General features: G+C 36.4%; 1 long non-coding RNA gene across 1 annotated transcript; it reads right to left on the bottom strand.

Annotated features, from left to right (window-relative positions):
- Positions 1-8,317: 8,317 nt before the first annotated feature.
- Positions 8,318-10,034, bottom strand: LOC122988679. Its single transcript, XR_006404852.1, has 3 exons — positions 9,420-10,034; positions 8,901-9,214; positions 8,318-8,770 (listed from the first exon to the last, which is right to left on the bottom strand). It is a non-coding gene; the product is annotated as an uncharacterized LOC122988679 (long non-coding RNA).
- Between the last annotated feature and the right edge of the window lie 6,499 nt (positions 10,035-16,533).

Below are 16,533 nucleotides of genomic sequence, written 5' to 3'. Positions count from 1 at the left end.
ACGTGCATGGCAGTACATCGTGTTTGTCTCAGTAAATATGTGCAGTACGTGTGTGTCTGCAGTGTGTTTGCATGTGAGGTGATGCATTCGTGAGTTTCTCTGCAGACTGCCCAACATGTGCTGTCATTGAGAAACACACTTAGAGGATTTACTAAACTTAGCTCTTACTCCTGAGACGCAGACACCCGCTGTGCTCTCTACGGCTTTGTGCAGGACAACCCGAGCCTGGCCAATTAAACAATGAGAAGCTCAGTCGTCGGTCTCTGCAACTTGCAAAGGGAATTATCCGAATACGGTTATTTGATTTGCAACTCAAGGAATATATTTCTCCATAACACAAAACATCTTAGCAGTTACATAAGTCAAGACTGGAGGATGCATTCGACTGCAGCTGTAAACACATTGATAATTGTACTGCACATCCAAACATATGGAAAGGAACCAGTGCAGTAAACATATGCAAATGTAAATACATTGTAAATACAAGTGCTTTCAAAACTGTCTTTAATATTTAGATGTAAAGTGACTTAATGGGCTGGGATCTTAATGTTTTGCACTAGCAAAGTTCTCCATCTGCATGATGTCATGATGCTAAAAATGGTGTGAAAGTCTGCTAATCTATTACTCTTTAAGTGAGAGAACACCCCGCCCACACCTGAGAGGAGGTACTGACCTCTCATCTCAAATCTCCACCCTCTGTCTATGCATCAGTGTGTACACTGTGCATGTGCAGGGAAACTGTCTAGGTTGCAAAGGGGGAGGTGCAAGGATCTCTATTCCTTACAGAAGGAGAGGAGGAGGAACCTGTTGCAACACCTGAGTGATTTATTTCCAAAAAGTCTTAATTGTGAGTGCTTTAATTTTAAGAATACTTGAAGGAAACTGACACTCCAAGCAGGGAAGTCCACTAATTTAAAGAAGACAAGACATCCACAGGTGAGCATCTTTCATTTAAAGATGAACTGGATAATTACACTATCATTTCATACAAAAATAAAATGTGCATCAATGTGTATGCAAACAGGTAATTACAAGTGATTCGTAATGTAAAGGGGAACCATTTTGCCTGGGATACAAATGATTTCCCTCAGGGTGACCCAGTATTCATCCTCTCTAGTGTCACTCAGCATGTTGATGGTCCTTGAACTGAAGATGGCTGCTAGATTATCTATTAGAGATGATTAGTTGATGTAGTTAGTGCTGTGACCCAATTCTCGGCATACCTGAATGTAATGGTTGGAGCTATGCTTGGTTATATTCCCACTCCTAAAACTAAATGAATTGCTCATTGTGGGTCATTTCAGGATACTGGCAAAATGCCAACCAGTGAAAATCATCAGTGCACAAAGTCTAAGAATAAGCTGGTATGGCCCTTACAATTCTATTAACATATCAACTAAATGTTGTGAGTTAGTGAGTTAAAAGATTAATAACTTTACATCTCAGGACAGGAATAAGTCAACTTTTGCATTTTATGTAAGTGACAGTTTCTTAAAGCAATGCATAACTGCTGGCCTTGGGCCACGTATGCATCATTAGAGATATGGCGCTCTGTGAGATTCACTCCCACCACGCTCCCCAAGTCGAGACAAGGCTGCAAGAGGATGAAGTTCAAAAGAATCGCCTGAAGGAACACACTGTAAATCCTGAATAAAATTAACTAGATGTGTTGCACATCCGACAGCTTTTTATATCATTCAGACATAATCACATCTTTCTACAAGTGTAATAATAATAAAAAAAAAGTTTTAGAAACACAGTAGAATAAAAAATGCATTTTGCTGCATAAAGACAATGTACTCTTACACAGGGGTTTGATTATATTTGGAAATTGGGAATCTGTAGAGTACAGTAATGCCATAAACACTCTTACGATCATCATTCCTCTTATTTCTTCTCTATACTTTCCTTTCTATCACACACTAACTCAAAATAATCAAAACAATCAAAATAGAACAAGAGAGCTAGAGAGTGTGGACATCCTTTAATTTGTTGTTTTGCATAGAGTATCTTCACAGTTCCAGCCTGTGAATCAAACAAATGAGCCTCTTAGTAATGTTTAAAATCGAGATACTTCATAGACACTAGACAGAAGATATTTTATGTATTACATGATGAAGAGGAGACATTTTTATATTCACTCACTAAAATAACATGTTCATGTCCAGCTGGTGTCCACTACATTGGACAAACATTCAAAAGCCATTTTAACCACATAAAATATAGGGATTCCTTTGAGTCTTTCCTATAATTCTACATGATTATATATTTTTTTACATCTTTTTTGTGATATATTAAATCATGAATTCAAAATTGCAGAATGAGGTGGAGATGCACACAGCACCTCAGAAAAATCTCTCTTGCAAACAAGAGTTCAGGTCAAGAAAAATCATTTTCAGCTATTTAAATGACATCACATTTCAATGTGATGTGGTTTTCTGTGCCTAAAACATGAATGTAGAGTTTATATTGTACTCATTTGACTTATGCTTCCATTCAGCGCTGAAGTGCATGTTCTTACTAAAATAATGATGAAATGTTCACATGTATAACCAAACAATGTTACACATAATTCTAGAATTTCATTTTATCAGTATTTCTGCACTTTTACACCTACATTCAGCACTTTGATACATTATTTCTGTAGGTCAAACATAAGTGTGCTGTAGGGCTGTAATCACACTGTATGACTAATTATTATGTGTAATATCTATACAACCATAGAAGCAGAACAGTATGCACCCTCAGAATTTCGTAGTAAAACTCAAGCAAAACGTGCTGTATAAAGACCAACTTTACTGTGAGATTTATGTATTTCAGCTTGGGACCTTCATCAGAGTCATCATAAAACACATATTTTGCCTTCAGAACTTCAGACTATATTTATATATCATAACACCTATGATATTATTTACTCAGGGGGCACATATAGCCAAGGAAACAAACCTGGGACAAGGTTTGGCGCAACAAACCTTATGATTGAATTAATTCCTGAAAGGGTTAAATGCTTCATTCTACTATACAATTAAATCAGTATCTCCTCTCCAGGTATTGCTGGTTTAAAATGTCTTTTAAGTAATTTAAAATTCCACCTTCTCCATTTGCTGATTCACAGCCTCAGGCAAATTATTAGCCTCTAAATGTGCAATTATTCTCAGTAGGCAAAGGAAGCAGTGAATGGCTGAAAGGTACTAGGAGAGACCTTGACATGTGTCATGCTATAATTTTTAAATGCTACCACTAAGTTCACTTTCCTCTCTAGGCCTTTAGCCACAAAATATGTGACTATAAAATATCTTAGTGATACAGGACATAAAAATATACCATGTCTTCACTCAAGAACTTTCTATAAACTACACAGCGTTAGGAGTAGGTCATCATGGGATTATTAAAGAGAATAATTCTGTTAAATTCTGTTTCATCTTGACTTGGCTCTTAAATCTGGCACCCATTAAATGTATAATGCAGGCCTCCCCATTTTGGCAGTGAAATTCAGGCCTCTCAAGAAGATCCTTTACCACACAGTCTGGTGCCCATGGTTTTGGTATCATAGATTGTTTTTAGAACTGTGGCATTTCAATGCAGAAGAAACAATCAGAAAATAGGCTACATCATATATTAAGCAACATAAGTTTCTGTGTGTATATATTATATACATACATACATGTCATATAATGACCATAACTGAACACGTCATATAAAAAACAAATAAATACTGTATTATGAATATATTTGTTTTTTTTCCAGGAACTAGATGAGAAGTTCAATATCAATATCATCTCTGTGCAACCGCTACAAGTAGCTCCAAGACATGTTTAGCTTAGCTTTGCTCAAAGACCAGAAGCAGGAGGAAACAGCTAGTCTAGCACCATCAAAGGTGCTTTTGAACAAACCCAAAGCTGTTTTATTTACACATTGTATGTGTATATGTAAAAAGCCTGGAAAGAGAAAATGAGGCATTGTGGTTTACGAGCAGTTACAGTACAAGCAGGTGTGCGTAGCATTTTAGAAGTCCTGTCTTTCTTGTGAAGTTTCTGGCTTTAACCTTTCTGAACTCTAAACAACAATATTGGGTGTATTGTTGGCTAGCAGCTACCTAAAAAGATACAACTTGCAATTAAGATTTTGGAGCTGTTGAAAGGTGTGTATTTCTTTTTGTCTTTTTGAGTTATTGCCAGCTGTTTCCCCCTGCTTCCAGGTAAGCTAAGCAAAACAAACAAATCTCTTTTGAATGCACAGAGATGGAAATCGATATTGATCTTCTCCTCTAACCCCTGGTAAGACAGCAAACAAACATTTCCTAAAGCAGCATCACACTTCAGTGTGTTGCATCATCCTAAGCACACAATTTAGCTTCAATATGCCATACACGGTGTGAAGACAGAGAAAATGACTGAAATGAGCAAGGAGAAATGGCATTTCATTTTCAACTTCATTCTCAAGCGGGGGACATGATAGCAGAGCAAGTCAAGAGCTCTCATTGGATCTGAAATGTTTTAATTGTTACATCTCCTGCATAAGAGAAATTGACTCTCACAATCAGGAGGCTGCGCTGAGCTCTGGCTTTGATCCAACTGAAATCCTGCTCTTACAAGACAGATATCATTAAAATCATCATTGAAACAGGATCATCTGCTCTGCATCGTAACTGCAATCCACCTTTATGATGCAAAACAGGGTTACTGCAGTATTAGCTAGAGCTAACATTCACTTTGTATAACCTGATCATCCACCAGGTTTTTTAAAAAAAATTATTTTATTTTAACAAGTTTTGTTTTTTGTAGTTTTTGGGTATTTTCATTGTTATTGTTGTTTTTTTTTCTCAGAACACCATTACAAATGGTATTTCACAAAAGCTATAGTTTTCATCACATGTGGGCCAAAAATTTGGGTATTTTTAGTTTGTTGAATATTTACAGTTACTTGTAGATCAAAGACATTCAGTGCATATTTTGAGGTCAGGTGAATAAAGAGGAAAGGCCATGCAAAAAACACATTGTTTTCCCGTTGAACCTCGACTAGGCTTGACACAGCTTCTCAGTGTACTGTATGTTCAGGATCATTGTCCTGCTGGCAAACCTCATTCATACAACTTTGAGCCATTCGTTAATCTGTTCTGATTTCAACTTGAAACAAGTGAAACATCACCACATCTGTAAATTTTCTATTATGATAATTATACGCACTGCCTGTTCACATAAGCTCTCTATAAATTTTAAAGTTTGGCTGATCCATGTTTCTGACTTTCTACAGCAGTTGAACTTTGGTGTTACTTATTTACTTACTTTGTTTGCCTCAGATTGATGATCATGATTTGGGATTTTTAGACATACTCTAACTATTCAGCTGTGTTCACATACTATAAGAAAGCCAGTGATAGTGTATCATACACTACAAAAAGTCAACATGGTGAATTTAATCTTTGCACAATTGTTCCAAAAATGTCAATCTTTGGTTTCATGAGTTCAAGTGATGGAAAATTTTGGCAATAGTTTTGATATCTTTTGTGTAAAAAATTGTCATGGTTGATGTCAGACAGCTCATTCCTTTATGTACTTATCAGATGAAAAACACAACATCATATGTAACAGTACTTTAACAGACAATCAAGGAACAAAGGATAAGAATAAATTGTTACTTCTCCTCCATCTTATTAAAGAAGTAAAGCAGTTAGAATCAGTATTCTTCTGTTGTGCAGTTTATACATAATACTGTGTATCTATCAAGGTCAATAAATTACAATAATTAGCCTGCTTCACTACAAAGACCATCAGCTTTAATGAGTCATTTAGTCTCACATTGATTTTTCAAGACGTTTTCTTCTAACGAAAAACCCCAGTTGGGTTTGAAAATTCGACTTTAAATGAATGCCAAGTAAACAGAATAACTGCATCTGAATGCAACTAACACTAACAACCTTGAGAACAGAACAATAGATATTCTCCTGTCATTTATAGATTTTTTTACTTGTATTAAGAGGAGCTTTAGGACTCGTTATAGACAAAAATACTTCGTATTATGAAGAATAGTTGCAGTGTTAAAATTTGCAGAAACATTAATTTTAAAAATCAATTCAAATTAATTAATTATTTAATTCTTTCTGCTTGTCTGGGTAAATATATGATAAATTATAGCATATTGTTGGCTAATTACCACTGGTAATAAGTAGGTAAATACAGAAACTATAACTGAAATACCATAAGAAAAAACTCCATTATTACCCATCAACCCAACTACGTACTGTGTTGTTGTTACAGTCTTAGGCTGGTAATAATAATATAATTGCATACTTTATAGGAAAGTAGGCAACCAAATCTTAGAAACACATCCTCCCATCATAAATTAGTAGTTATCCAAGGTTTATGTTGGCAACAGCCCAAGTTTAATTATGTCCTATCTAGAAATTAACTTTCTAGAAATCTAATTTCCAATAGATTACTTTTTCTTATATAGTTATTGTTTGTGGCTATATCCATTTATAAAGGGTTTATTAGATTTCCTTTATACTTACCCAGCAACAACCTCCACAGGAACAGTGTTCTTCTAGTGTCATAGTACATTTTCTTAAATACTGGGTACATTCTTGCAGATTTTTTTTTTTTTTTTTTTTTTTTTTTTTTTTTACAATTTCCTCAGTAAGCTGAAAACAAACAAGGCTTCCCTTATACTATCCTTTATATGTAATACCATGGTATTACCATGTTCTTACCATATCTTTTGTAATAATTATTCCCTTATCCATGCAGTTAACAGGAACTTGTACCATATTTGTCCTATAACGTTACCAAGTAAAACATGATAATTTACAAGCAGTAGACCAAATAAGTTTGGAGACAAACGTATGTTTCCTTCATTTGTACATGAATAATAAAGCACACATGACTGTTTGTAGTTTTGACAGTTTACTCAGTAAGCAAGCTGAAACTTAAGTGTAAAAGGAAGTCTTGTTTGTTTCCATGGTTTTACCAGGCTCTCTTTGTAACTGGTTATTCCCTTTTCCATGCAATAACACAAACCTCCACCATCTATGTTTTGCAATGTTATTAGGTAAGACATTATAACTTACAGAGTGAGTAAATTGAAATCCCATGGTATTACAAAGTCTTTACCATATCCTTTCAACAAAATGGATGGTTTCCTTTCCCATGCAATATAGACAAATGTGTACAATATGTTCCATAGTATTACCAACTAAAAATTGACATTTTATTGAATAAGTACACTGAAAGAGGAGAACTGTCAAAGAAAGTGACTCTTAATGACATAGTTGTTACATTGTACTAAAAAAGTGTGCTTGTGTTGTAAGGATCATAAAATGAATGTGTAAATACATGTGACAATATGTACCAACACAAAGCTTAAATTGTTGTCACCATGTAAATATATAACTATTATACACTTAAAAGAAACTGGGATATAAGAAACAGCTCCCTACTGTAGCACTTGTATTCCATTTAGGCTATCATGCTACTTTGTTTATCTGGGCTCTGAGGAGTAAATATGAAAAGATTGAGTGGTTAACGAAACAGTTGGCAGGTTTATTACAGTGAGCATTCAACATTTCTCTTACAGTTTACGAAATTTAAAAAAACAAAACAAAACCCACAATGAATATATTATTATGTATTATGCCTCAGTGGCACTTTCTGATCCAAATAGCTGATCTGTGGCATAATACAGCGCACGGCATGCATAGGAATATGGAAGTTCTACAGTTGAGAAAATGCAGTGCCAAAAGAAAGTGCTGTCTGATGGCAAGGTAAAGCGGTGAAAATATTCTAAATATAGTGTACACTTAAACTAATATTGATTTGTTTTAAGTGGGCCTTTATTTAGGTGGCTAAAATACATTTTGCTGCTGGCCCTGTCCATAACAGTGCTGGTACTCCTGTCTGCTTCTCCAAACTGGGAGCATGCTGACACCTATCTACTGTAGGCAATAGACTGACTATGGATTACTACCTCATACAGTCCCACTTCAAAAAATCCGAACTATCCCTTTAAAGTTAGGGTTAGTTAGATTTAGAATTGCTTGTTCTACAGTATCAGTATTTTTGCTGCAGTACTTTGTCCACCACTGCGTACAATTCAGTTATTACAAAATGTATGGAAATTAGGACAAGGGGTCATGGGTGTAAAATGTAGTGCTGTTTGAATAAGATAGAATCTGATATAAATATATTTCATCACTTTTATACATTTTTTGCCATTATTGATGTTACTATTGTTTATTACGTACCCTTAAATGATTGACATGCTGGCTGAGTAAGTCTCAGGGGTTGTGAGAAGTCCGAAGAGATTGTTTATATAAAACATAAGGGGGATCAACATTAATCATGGCCCAGTGGCCCTTGACTACTAAATTCTACTGTGTGGCCACTAAAAACACAGCATTGGTGGCCCAAATAAACAATGAAATGACTTGCTCTGGCCACCAAATTCAGTGGCTTGGTGGCCTAATTGGCCACTTGAAGTAAAATTAAGCATCTATCCCTTATTGTGCAATTTAAACTGGAAATGTTGGGAGTGTTACTATATCAGTTATTGTGAAAATATTGGCTTTACCTCCCGATGTTAGTTCGAGCAGTTCTGCTGTCATCTGTGGACTTGCTGGAGGAAAAGTGTTGGATAAACAGCTGTAGACTTGAGCTACTGCTGCCTGGTGTTTGCATGGCGCCCGAGTTTGTCCTGCAGGGCACGAACACGACTCCAACTCCATGTCCACAACATAGGTTTGTGTGGATCCCTTCACCATGAACTTCTCTGCAATCTATACAAAATATAAGTAATACAAGGGGCAATATATTTGCTTTAAAGTCACGTGCATGCATATAGATTCCTCTGTGACAAACCTGTAGGATGTCATCTAATGACACCTGTTAAGATCCATTGAATTTCACCTGCTGAATTTGCGTAGCTGCAATGTTGCCATCTTGGGGAGGGAATTTGGATCTCTGGAATGATTCCCAGCATCCAAGGGCAACATCAACAATGTGTGTCTTGTAGTAGATCTCCAGCCTTGATGTAAGGAGTTCGAAGAGTGAGGAGGATTCAAGGCCTCCTTTGCAGCATCTTGTCCTTGAGGACACACTTTGCTGCTTCCACAAAATTGTTGGTGTTGCTTCCTGTGGTGAGAAGACTGCTTCTATATCTGAGTGCCCAACACTCTCTATTGTTGTACAGCTGTTCAATGTACTTTAGGTATTTTTCATACCTGCAATTGATCAAAAAAAGAAACATAAGAAATGTGCATACATCAAAAATGTAATAACATAGTGAAAAAAAACAACAACCTTAAAGTACCCAAACAAAATAGCTTCATGACTGCATAACATTGGATTAACAAATGTAATGTGATGTGATTATGGAAATTTCTGTCCTGCGGCTAAACATAAAACAATTCTGCAGTGAGCACTAACCTGACTGCAAGGGGATGTTCTCTTGCCTTGCTGTAAAGCTTGTCCACCCTGGCTACATCTTTGCAGTACAGCATTTCTTTGACCATTGTGAATAGAGTTGGTCTGTTTCAGTGGTCCACACCACTCTCCTTGCTCCACAGGAAAAGTGTGGCATCAGGAAATGCCTGCCCCAGAGCTCCCCTCTCTGCCCTACATTCACCTATGATAATGATCTGTGGTCCTGCCTGTCCCCTGCCAGCAAAATCCTTCTCTCCAAATATTTGTTGTAATAGCTCCAGCCCTTCAAGAATGGTCTGCTCATCCCCCAACTGGCAGAGAAGAATGCCTAGCAGGAGGCCACCAGTGCAGCTGTGGGTCAGCAGGAGAAACACTCTGCAGTTCTCCCTGTCCATATTGCCTGAGGAATCTATGAAACACAGCTCCCCACTTTGCTTCAGTTGGTGCTCTTTCTTCATCAAGGGAGAACACACAGCAACAAGAGGAGCTCCCCGGGAGGATGTTCCCATTAGGGCACAGCTGTCCTTGCACTTCTTGTTGTAGCTCTCCACTTGATTTTGCATCGCTGCCAACATGGTTGGACCATTTTTAGTGCCATACTCCTCCCTACACACCTTGCAGAACAGTCTGGTAAATACATTAATTTAGTTGGTGTTTGTGTCACTTTCATATTGCAGAAAAGTGTAATTCCATTCACTAAATACATTATATATCATTGCATTGTTACAAATGTAGTGTGTAGTAGTTATCTTGACCATGTTTCCTGATGTGATGCCCACCTTTGCACATATGGCAGGTCGGGGCAAATCTCCCTGTTGGCTGATGCATATACAAATTGCTGTCCATATTCCATTTGGAGGTCATGTTTAAGTACCACCACAGCAGATGTAGGAGTGTGGCCAATTTCAAATAGCCCCATCAGGTCTTCTATTGCCTTTCACCCAACATCTCAGTGGTGGATGGTATCCGCAACATACAGGTGGTGATTGTGCCTACTGACCAGCCATACTTCAAACAGCAAGTCAGACATATATGGGTCTTTAGTCCTATAACATATATTAATATATTAATATCAATATTATGTCTAAAAAACAATGAAATTATGAGTAAGTGGATCAACAAATTCACCTACTCATTTCCCCACCAGTACTCTTCAATGTCACAAACATTTTAGCTTGACAGCAGGTGTCCTTAGATGTTCTCATTCACCATATGCTGACACTTGTAACTTGCCTGAGCAAAATATAGTAGATTTACTGCAGTATGGGCCAAAGGAAAAAGGGTCACTAATAAGTTGCTTTAAGAAATTCTGACAACTCTTATCTTGAATACCACGTGCACAGTGGCATCAAAACCAGTGTGGTCTCCCCACGAAGCCACCTCTTCTTAAAGGCAGACATGGTACCTGAATAGATTTGGTAGCCAACCCTACAAGTAGGAAACAGACTACTATTGATTAAAATCCACACACATAATAAACTTGTCGGCCTTCACATATATCTAATACCCATATTTTAAATATCTGATACTCACGAAAAGTGATACTGTAACACTATCAACTACCATACCAACACAGTCATTATACTGAAGAATGACTATGACAATATTAGGAAAAATAAAGCATCTTTGGGATACGTAGGCCAAGCAGTGTTCTGATGAGATGAACTAATAAACTAATACAACAATGTGAATGAACAGTGTTCCTCATAGTACTGAGTTATCTTGTCAGATACCTTCAGCTGCAGGTACTCCTCTATGTTGTCCTGTTGTCCTGAGGACACACAACCACCAAGTCTGGAATAAAAGCAAAAAACAGAGAGCCATTTACAAAACCGTATTGCAGGCCTAGCTAGATCATTAATTTATTACGACCAATACACAGCTAACGTAATAGCTAACTTACCTGCTCGTACTGAGGACACTTGGAAGGCTGTAAAAAAATGTGTATGACAAGTAAGATTTAACGCTAGACTAACTTATTATATATTGTTTGCTTCTATATTCTAACTTAAAACCGTGGCAAATCAACATCAATAAATCAATTACCTCTGCTCTGCATTACTGTGAAAAGCATTATTTTACTGTAGCTGTCATATTTTGCGGGATGAGCACGGTTTCCATGGGAATGCATCCATCAAGGCTTCCTGTGTTCCTTCGAGGCTTTCATCATACAGAAGTAGGCGTGGTTTCATCTAAACTGGGTTGAAAAGTGATACCTCTGGCTGCTCCAACCCTTTCTCACTGGGTGAGCTGATGTGCTGAGAATAGCCTGTTTCATGACCTTTAGTGCCCATATACATTTATGTGGGTTACACCACCATAAACACAGAACCCTTAAAAATACTTTTGAAATATGAATTAAACCATACTAAACTAAACTTGCACTGAGGCAAAGTGCAAAACTGGGTTTGTAGTTCGGTTTGTGGCTAAATTCAGAAAGTAAGGGTCCACACTACTGCACCGTAATACAGTTTAATCCATATTTCAACATATTTTGAAGGGCTCTGTGTTTTTGTTTTCTATGGTATGGAGTTATCTCTTTGAACCTTGTTTCTATTAAGTGTATAATAGTTATTTATTTACATGGTAACAACAATTTAAGCTTTGTGTTGGTGTAAGCTAACTCTAATTTTAGTCAGTTTGTTAGTCATTATGTCACTTCATCCAATATGTAACAAACTATAACTAGTAAATAAAGATGAGTACAAATTGTTTAAAAATTATTAAAATAAATACATCATTGTACCAGAAGTAAAGCAGCAGTGCAACTATGCAGGTTCTTTTCATTGCATATTAAAATAAATCAAACAAATCCATGTGTATCCATGATTCTGTAGTTAAAACAATCTAGTTAATTAATTGAGTACCAGTTAATATAGCCTACGCTTCCAAACCCTGCATAACTAACTGCATAATCACTTGGCAAAACTCAATATGCATGCAGTGATGGAGACGAACCACTAAAACTTTTATTTTTGAATCAGTATTATTATTATTATTATTCCCTTTTTAATAATAATGATTATACCATCTTATCTTTTCCCCTTTTTATTGTAATACCTTCTTATCTTATATGTTTTATCTTATGTCTTTTTGTCATGTATGATCCTATTTGCCCATGTTTTTTGATTTTTATCCTGAAGCACATTGATTCCACTACTGTCGTGTGAAATGTGCTTTATAAATAAACTTGACTTGACTGGACTATTGGAGAAGAATTGATGGCTGTTGCTACACACCCTCCTGGACAACTTTCGGCATTTCCCAATTTCCAATTAAAGACAATTAAAGGAGACCTTTGGATTCCTACTAAAAGTAATCTGTGAAGACCGTTTTGGTTCTACTAGTCCATGGACTCAGAGATGACTCCTTAAGTTTAAGGGCAACACAATACATTCCAGGTTGAACCTGTAATTGTTAATGTATTAAACCAATTATTTGAAGGTACTGATTTATTAACAAACCAAGGTTCATTTTATTTTGTATTTATACCTATCCATTTCATTTTAATGGAAGTGTAAGTTTCCTTTAATTTCATGTCTATAAGGTATGTAAGGAAGTAGGATAAGGGTACTTAAGGATACCAATGCTCCAGTCCAGCAATTCATACAAATAAGTGGCTATAGGTAGCAAACTGCTACTAGACTCTAAATAGTTGTAAAGTTGTAAACATATTGTTACATTGTACATCATGTTTATTTTGTGACATTTATATCATAAACACACTTTTTTAGTACAATATAAGTACTATGTCATTAGTTAGTAAAACTATGGAATGTACTATTTACCTTCTTATTACCAGTGGTGATAACCCAATAATACATTATAATTTACCATATGTTACTGGGTAAATACTTAGGGGACTATAAAAGGAATAAATGAGTAATTAACTAGCAAATTAAAGTACATAAAAATCCTTAACAAATTATGAGTGCCTAACACAAATTGTAACCATGACACATTTCTGATTTGTGTGCAAATTTTTGCTGTAGTTTCAGTCTCCAACAATATAACTGTACAATAATATTAGTCCATAGTTTCTTTTTTTTCTTCCACAGCAGATCCACAAGTTACACAACCTGTAGCGGAACAATAATATTTATCTAATCTGAAAGCATGAAATCCCCAAAAGCGTTGCAAGTTTGACACTTTGGCACATCAGAAAACCCATTTAACCCTCATTGTTTCTGGCCCACTGAATTATCACTATTTTACCGACTGACTGACCCCCAGGATGTGTGCTCTGACTAAATCTCTGTGCACTTTATGAACTTTGCATGTGCACAGAAACCACATGTCTACGTTATGTAACAGAAGTTAGTGCATGCTTGGAATTGTATTATTTTTAACTTGCATCTATATAGAAGGGATGAATGAGGCAGCATCGAAAACTATCTTCTGTTTAGACACTATGATTACACATTTTGGCTTTATGCTGAATAAATGAATACATGAAAACACCAGTTATGATATTTGATTATAACTTTGAGATTTGGCTAACATGCCTTTCTAGGTGTGTTTCATATAAACTCCACATTATGATAAATGACCTGTTAGTTGTAGTTTGGTCATTAAAGAACAAAAGGAGGGTTATGGGACCATATTCAGTTTGATTGGTTTTGTCAGTATTCATTTAGTAGTCTGAATAAAATAATCCTGATGATGTCATAGTGATGTCATGGGGGTTATCTTTGCTTGACCTAGGAGATAACAAACAAACTTGTAACAGAAAGCCTGTGTTACAAACTGGGGGTGTGGAGTTTGAAAGACATCTTTACAAGGCAATGTCTAATGGGTCTAATTAATGACACTATCAAATTGCATTGAGGGAAATGCAGGACACAGTGTTTTCTGAGCTTGACCCAAACTGGGGCGAAAATAGGAAAATCTCAGCCTCTGCTGCTTTGATTTTGACCATTCGTTTTTTGAAAATCTGTCTGTTGTAAATCGTAGCTGTGAGTCAGTAGCCTCAAGCAGAGATGATGAGCAGGTTAGAGATCTGGTAACCTCACTTCATTCACTTCATGCCTGTTCAAGGCAGGAATGTTACACCATTATTCTGCCTCGCCGTGCTATATCAAATGTACAAACACAGCAGAATGTGGGGGCATTGTTGCTGTTAAGCTGGCAGCAGAAGTAGTAACAGAGCCAAATTGATGTCTGTGTGAAAGGGAGAGCCGGCATGGTGGTATAGGTCATACTAGACGCTGATGCTGTCTCTGATTTTGGAATGCTTGCATGCTATTAAAAATCACACACTGGGGCAGTATTATGCCAGCTTTGTTTGGTTCAGTGTAAAAAAAGAAAGCATTTTAATGAGGGGTCCCTGTTTAAAATGGGCTACTGACTCAAGTGACATCACTTGAGGTAGTTTACCAGATTTCACACAGCTCCTTCTGGAGCCACAAAAGGCTTTATACCACTTTTTTCACATATGCAGTGGAGCTTCCCATTAAGTCAGTCAGTTGCTGACAAGACACTATATACAGAAGATGACGAAATATCAAGCCTCTTTATGACTTTGACTTTACAGTATAAAATCAATGATTGTCAGAGCTCTTTGTACTGCACATAAAAGCCAAATAGTTGCCACATAAATTACTGTTTGTGCATTAGAGGCAAGGGGAAAGGAAGAAAGTCTTAAAAATATTTATGCCACAATGTCAAACACTGGAAAGCTGTTCTGGCAAAGACAAACCTTAATCAAATTTTAACAAACAATCTTAACAAATTTTGTGTGACACTGTACATAAACTATGTGCACAAAATAATTAGCTTCACCAAGCTGGTACTGTGGGACCATTGTATGCCAGAGTGCTTTATTTTGTCCACCTCCTGCTTCACGCAAGGTTTTTTTTTATTTTCTTTTTTTTTTTAAATATCAAAGAGGTGACAATCAAAAAATCCATCTGTCAGAAAATGAATTCCAAAGAGTGCAATTCAGTAACAATAACAGTGATAACAAGTGTAGATTAGGGTTAGATGTTTTTCCAGAGGATTGAATATTGTCTTGAAAGGACACTGAGTTTCATGGCTACCAAACACAGACTTTGGAGTTTTTACTTTCCTCAGTGATAATGCTGATCCCAGTTCCACCACTCAATAATCAATCAATTTATTATTGATGTATTATCAATCAGAGCTCATTGTAGTATATACTTTTTAAAAAAAAAAAAAAAAGAAAAAATCTCTTTGGCTACATGTATGGAGTCACAAACCTGACAAAATCTAGTAAAAGGTTATCAGACAAGTAAAAAGTATAACTGAATTCATAAATATGATATAAAATATTGTGAGTTAAATAATTAAAATGGACTGTACAGTAAAAATAAATAAAAAAGCATACATCTTTATATTTGTTTTTTATTTATTGTGGTGGCAAAGGGAAAAATACAAAAAACTCTTTTGCTTTTTTTACCAGCTGATTGGAGGTGAAATTCTTAGTAATTTAATCAACAATATAATTTATTAATGGATAATTTTGACTTGTCTAACAACTTTTATCAATTTCAAGACTCAATGTTAGTGAGGTTTGTGGTGTCTGTGAATTTGTACTGCAGAGATGTCTCTTAAACATTGCAGCAATTGAGTATAAGGGAAGGTCCAGACAGACGTTCTCACACTGTTAATAAGAGGTCAATATTGCTTACTGTGTTCAGTTAGTCATTAAACATCTAGTATATGAATTTACTACCATGAAGTACTTTGGTTTCAATAACAACCAAAGGATGAGACCTTTGTTTTATGATTTGTGGAAATATCTAGTTAATCTAACATCTAAGTTATCACAGCTGTAGACTTGTTCTTGTGAGTGTGTCTGATCCATCTCTGTGTGTATGTGTGCTGGATTAGGATGGCTCAGGACAGATTAGTTAATTATAGACACCTGCTGTCTAAGCGTGGTGTGTGTTGTCAGGTGTTGCAGCATGAGGTCAGCTTGATGCAAAGGGGAGAAAAGGCGGAGCGAGGTGTGGAACTGCATGGACAAATGGTTTGCCATGTGCTCTTAGCTTGTCTTTCTTCTCCCTGTCAAAGCTCTGACAGCAGCTCAGTGATGGGTATCTTCACACACATGGTTACAAGGTGTCACCTACTCACCATACCTCTACCCAGTAAC

Source organism: Thunnus albacares, chromosome 1, assembly GCF_914725855.1.
Source record: "Thunnus albacares chromosome 1, fThuAlb1.1, whole genome shotgun sequence".
Taxonomy (NCBI): domain Eukaryota; kingdom Metazoa; phylum Chordata; class Actinopteri; order Scombriformes; family Scombridae; genus Thunnus; species Thunnus albacares.
Note: the sequence above shows the minus strand (reverse complement) of the source record. Positions and strands in the feature narration are given on the sequence as shown.